We start from the raw sequence: 5,988 nt of genomic DNA, 5'->3' as shown, positions 1-5,988 counted from the left end.
TTATTTTCCGGCGTGGCCATTGGCTCTCTATAGATACGCATAATCTGATTTTTGCGTGGCTATATGTGGTGTTTAGGCATATTTGATGCACTCTTGTACCGTCCACGTGTTCTAGATTTGGTATAATATGATGTAACTTCGACCGTTCATATTTGAGACATCTATCACCGTTCGCGTGTATTAATCTATACCGATAATTTTAAATCAAAACGGATGGATAAGATGGATTTCAAAGATACATCTTTCACCATCGAATAACCATCTCCAATCGTTCATTTTTTGTTATATTTTAAAAAGCTACCATCTCCAATCGTTCATTTTTTGTTATATTTTAAAAAGCTACGAAACATGGTTAAATCTCTAACCGAACACGTTGATGAAAGATTATGAAATCTCAATCGTTGAATTGGATACATCTTCCACCATCCATGTGGCATTATCTCAAGCCTTTAATTCAAAATCAACATTTTCTTTTCAAATTAATAAAAAGGCAAATTTATTTACCCAGAATTAACAGAAATTTTATTCCAAATAAGACCTTATCAAATGTTACAAAATAATACTAACAGAAACCTAAAGACAATATTTTTTTCGAATAATACTGACAGTAACTACACCAAAAATCTAGAAAACTTGACAGACCACTATAACAGCAATAGTTAACTATGGTGATTTGAACACTAGATAGCATAGCATACATCTTCAGAATGATTCAGTCCCCTTTGAAGTAAACTGCAGTTCCATCTCGTTAACCCATAGTGTGGCTACAAGAAGAGCCTTGGCTTCAGCATGTTAAGCATCTCATGCTGTGCTTGGGATTGTTTTGGCACCCCAAAAGTTTCCTGCATTATCAAGAAGAATGATACCAATTCTAATAGTACGATTAGATTCTATATAAGAAGCATCAAAATAAATGAGATGGATTCAGGTTAGCGGGAGAAGAGTTCTTTGCTGAGCAATACTATTAGGGTGATGTTCTTGGGTTAGTTCAGACCGAACAGACTACTGACGCTATACAAACTTTAAGGTACTAATAAGATTACGAACCCTGACATGAGACAACAATGACAAATCAAACACATCGGGAAAACCATCACCTTCGTAATAAGCCTTGAATGGAGCAAGTGCAGGAGCACAAAGTTTAGTCTTGTGAAGAATCAAACTACAAAATAGAAATCCATGCATAAAACCAAATCAATGACTTCGGAACATGATCGCATCCAGTTAAGTTTTCAGAAGAGAGAAGCATCAGTTACCTGTGATTCGAATCACTGAATCACTATCAAAATGCTCCAGCATATATCTTGTCAGATTGTTGCAACAACCAGCATGAGTCCTTCCTTCACAAATCGACAAATGCAAACACTCAGCATAAAGTACATCAACAAGGCTTGAGGAGGAAGTGCTGGAGAAAAGTTTCTGAAACACGAAAATTACAGTTCATAAACTTCTATTGCTCATGCGTATATATCTGTGTAACAGGAAGTAAAAGAGATCTTCAAAATTACCAGAAATCAAGAATTACTATAACAGACGTTTATGCATATGACAGTAGCTTTCACTTACCGAGTGATCATCTATGTTTTGGCCAACCATAACATGGACAGCTATGATTCCCTACCACCAAAGAAACTTCCACATGGCTGCTTGCTCCACCTCGACAACCTGCCTTGAACATTCATCAACCAATACATTTCTGGATATAACTTCCTGAAACATGGTACATTTAGTAATCAAGATAAGATAATAACTGGATAGATGTAGAAGACTTGTGCTATAGACATCCAACCCTGCCGCAACAAGTTGCAACTCACTAAAATCACAAAATGCTGACTAAAATCACAGAATTCAGAAAAAGAAGCCCACACCTGTTTCAGAATCTTAAAAGAAATTTCTTCATACAAGCCATTACTAGATCTGGGAATAGGATCATCAGCATCTGTCAATCCTAACAGCAAACCCTGGCTTAAAAAAATCAAGAAAGAAAAATAGAGATTGTCATGACTCATATTCAATCGTACCCCTCTTGGTTGATTATTCTTCTTGTTTTATAAAACACCAGCTTGACTTGTTCTATGACTTCTAGCTCAACAATCAGTCCTACCTTCACATGGAAAGAATTGAAAACGACCCTCATCCATCAAAAGGACCTCAGCCTCGTTGATCTTTTTAGCAAGATACATGCTCCCAACCTTGTGAGGATGGTTAGCCACCATCACTCTCCTGTGTGCTTCTTTAATCTTCTCCATGACTGCATGTTCTCTGAATTAAACCAAACCAAACACAACATTAATTTTGATGCTAAGTCTTTAAAACAGTTGTAGTCATGTTATCAACAACCCAAGGATATGAACTATTGCACCCGAATTAAAGCATAATAGAACGAAAATTGAGCAGGATTCTAACGGGCTCGTTTATTTGGTCTCATATTTGATTCAGAAATCGAATAACAGACTCAAACAAGAAAAGTTACGGAACGAAAGGATAACTGCTTCCTAGCTTCTTTATCTCAGTAGTTACTACCAAGGTAAATATTTGATAGTGTTAAATATTTGTGTGCATAAATAAGCAAATCCAAGGTAAAATTCCCAACACCAACACCCCCACCCCCAATTGTATGTTTCTTCCCAGTTGTTATACAAAGGTTAATTTTGCAGCAATGAATCTACACAATTATCTTACATACACATCAAAGTATTAAACACAAATCCAGCAAAATCCATAAACCAAACAAATCCTAGATTCTCAAAACAGAATCAAACATCAAATTAACAAATCCTAGCAACTAAACAAATCACACAAATCTGAGTAAAAATCCCTAGTTCAGAAACCCAAATCTCATAATCGATAGAAGAACTTAAAATCGAGTAAAACATATCCCAAAATTAAAAAACCCTGGTTCAAAATTGAGTGAAAAAAACCCATTCAAGAACAAAGATTGAACATCTAAAATAACAAAGATGAGAAACAAAGTTAGGGTTCGTGAAACTATACCTTTTAGAAGTTCCAGCATCCTTCATGTTGTTCATCAATCTTCATCTGCTAGAGAAAGAGTAATGAAAACACAGTGACTTGAGCAAACCCTTGACTGATTTCAGATGAAGTCGATAGCTTAGACAAAGAGAATAGTGATTTTTTTACACAAGAGATGAGCGATTTCAGATGAAATCGATTTTGTTACCAAAAACATCCATATATGAGAAGAAGAAGATCGGGGATTCTTCTGTGCTCGTTCTGGAAGTAAAGGTGGTTATAGTTGTGACTGAGTTAGGGTTTTCGTTTACTCGAGAGAGGCGAGGTTTGGAGATCTTGGGGAAAGAGAAACGAGAGAGAGAGAGAGAGAGAGAGGGAGAGGGAAGAAAAGGAAAGTTGTGAACCGCCCGGGATACGAAGTGGTCGGGCCACATCGTTTAAGTATGTGGCCCCTCTTTGTTTATTTACATGTATGTTAAATTAGATTTAAACAAAAAAAGAACTCCTATTTTTTATATTAAAAAAAAATGAGAAATTGGTTCCCTGAAAAATAGCCCGAAATAACAGTAAAACTAACATTTTTCAAGACGTGTCAAACAAATAAGATAGACCACATACTCAAACGATGTGGTCGGGCCACATCGTAGCCGCTCCAGTTTTTAACATAATGTTTCGACAATGGATCTTACTTTGAAGTTTAGTCATATTTGAATGGTAGATATTTTAGGAGTGTTGTGTATAAATTTGGAGCATGGTGTATTCATCCGGGTAATTTTAAAAAAAATATATTCATATGATTACATGAATTCCTGCTAAGAATTTCATTTCCTAATAAGAGTTTAATCTAGAGTGAGAAAATGTTTGATTGAATTCAAAGCTTCCACTTCTGTAGGCCTGTCAATGGATGCTAACGTAACGGAAATAGGCTCTGCCGCTGCCGTTTCCGTTAAAATTTAGCGGATATCCGTTACCGTTCATTTCCGGCGGAAATAAGAAATTCAAAAACGTTATCGTTACGTTTGACTTACCGGATAACGGATATTTTTCCGCTTCCATTCGGTAAGTCACAGGACAGCCACAAAACAGGCTAAAAACACAGCAGTTACAGAACAACTGAACAAGTACACATAACAGCTTTAAAATCCAACAAAACATGTTCTAAATCCATGCCACACCAAAAAAAGACATACAGATGTTCATGCCATTCCACACAAGAAAACAAGTTCATAATATTCATGTTTTTTTTGCAAATGCATTCCTCCTCCATCTCCAGATTCTCCTCTGCCAAGTCCCAAGTGCCAACTGCATCTGCAAATGCATTTACCTTACTCCTTAGTCCTGAACTTCTGTATTTTGAAAGAAAAATCAAAAGTGTTAGACATTTTAAGCTGGCAATGTCATTGTCAGTGCAATAAGCCAATAAATTGCAAAAAAACAGAAAGATTAAGATGTACCTGTAACACAAATATCACTGTCACTGAGAGTGAGAGTGAGATCTGGCAGCCAATCACCCAAACAAAGCAAAGCTTCAACAAGATCTGGAGCTAATGAACTCCTGTGAGATGTGAGAACTCTGCCACCAATACTAAACATAGATTATGATGCTACACTTGTCACTGGAACTGCCAATACATCTCTTGCAATCCTTGAGAGAATTGGGTACTTAGGAGCATTATTCTTCCACCAACTTAAGATATCAAACCTCATTTCTTCAGTGGTTGTGCCTTTAGGAAGAACTGGTTCTGCTAAGTATGTCTCCAATTCTGACTTCTCAACCTCAAACATATTGTTTTCCATAATGAAATCATCATAACCAAATTCATATGATGTTGTTGTACCTGCAGAGCTCTCAATTGCAGTTGAATGCATTCCAGTATCAAAGTAATCTGGAGCTGTAGTGTTAGTTTCATAAGCACAGAAAAGAGCATTGAGTTCAAGCTCAAATTTGTTATAGTGACTTTTATAGTGTTCCACACCATATACTCTCTTCATAACAAACTCCACCCATTTAGATTTGTACCTAGGATCCAAAACAACTCCAATTCCCATCAAAGTGTTACTTTCTTTCCAGTAGCTATCAAATTTCATCCTCATATTCTTGGCCATGTCTCTGATATACTCATGCTCACTTGATTCCCATAGCTTAATGCATCTATTAACTTCTTGAACCCCATTATAATACAAATTTGATGTGGGATACTTAATCCCAGCAAATTTGGTTGAAAGGACATCAAACAATTCCAAACATTCACATATGTGTACTCCTTGTTGCCACTCCTTAGAGGTTGGTAGTATCTTGAAGTCATCATCCAAATCAGCTAGCCTAGCAAAAGCTTGTCTAAAAAAAAATTGCATCCTTTAGCATCTTAAAGGTGGAGTTCCACCTGGTATCCACATCTAAACCGACAGTCCTTGAAGCAGGAAGCTTAACTTGGGAAATTGCACATTCAAATCTCTCTTTTCTAGCCTGACTTGACTTGACATATTTTACACACTCTCTAACTGCATCTATAAATGGAGCAGCTACTCTCATTCCCCACCTAACAATTAAGTGCAATATATGATTACAACACCTCATTTGGAACATATTCCCATTAAAAACTAAACAGTCTTTGCTATCAAGCCATTTCTTCAGTTGTTCCATCATAACATTGTTGGAGCTAGCATTGTCAGCAGCTACAGCAAAAAGCTTATTGTCTATGTTCCATTCTAGACACACTGATTTCACTACGGATGCTAGAACCTCTCCAGAGTGTGGTGATGGCACTAAAGTATATGCTAGTGTTTTCTTAACCAGTTTCCACTCCTCATCTATGTAATGCAGTGTCACACAACAATAACCATCCTTTGTATGCTTACATGACCACATATATGTTGTTAAACTACATTTAGATGTAATATTCTCAAATTGTTCTTGTAATTGCAGTTTGAACTCAGTTGTTAGTCTCATGATGTCTTCCCTAACTGTATTCCTAGTGTAAAGCTTAGCAGTAGGATTCAAAGACTTAACAAACT

General features: G+C 36.5%; 1 long non-coding RNA gene across 4 annotated transcripts; it reads right to left on the bottom strand.

Annotated features, from left to right (window-relative positions):
• Positions 1-499: 499 nt before the first annotated feature.
• On the bottom strand, positions 500-3,369 carry LOC113335851. Of its 4 annotated transcripts, none has more exons than XR_003353525.1 (7): positions 2,995-3,369; positions 2,105-2,262; positions 1,869-1,965; positions 1,567-1,710; positions 1,257-1,471; positions 1,098-1,162; positions 500-842 (listed from the first exon to the last, which is right to left on the bottom strand). It is a non-coding gene; the product is annotated as an uncharacterized LOC113335851 (long non-coding RNA). The 4 variants fall into 4 exon arrangements; XR_003353523.1 differs by having other exon boundaries at positions 1,257-1,419; XR_003353526.1 differs by having other exon boundaries at positions 1,257-1,340.
• Between the last annotated feature and the right edge of the window lie 2,619 nt (positions 3,370-5,988).

This window comes from Papaver somniferum, unplaced genomic scaffold (assembly GCF_003573695.1).
Source record: "Papaver somniferum cultivar HN1 unplaced genomic scaffold, ASM357369v1 unplaced-scaffold_150, whole genome shotgun sequence".
NCBI lineage: Eukaryota > Viridiplantae > Streptophyta > Magnoliopsida > Ranunculales > Papaveraceae > Papaver > Papaver somniferum.
This window is presented reverse-complemented; position numbering and strand designations above follow the sequence as displayed.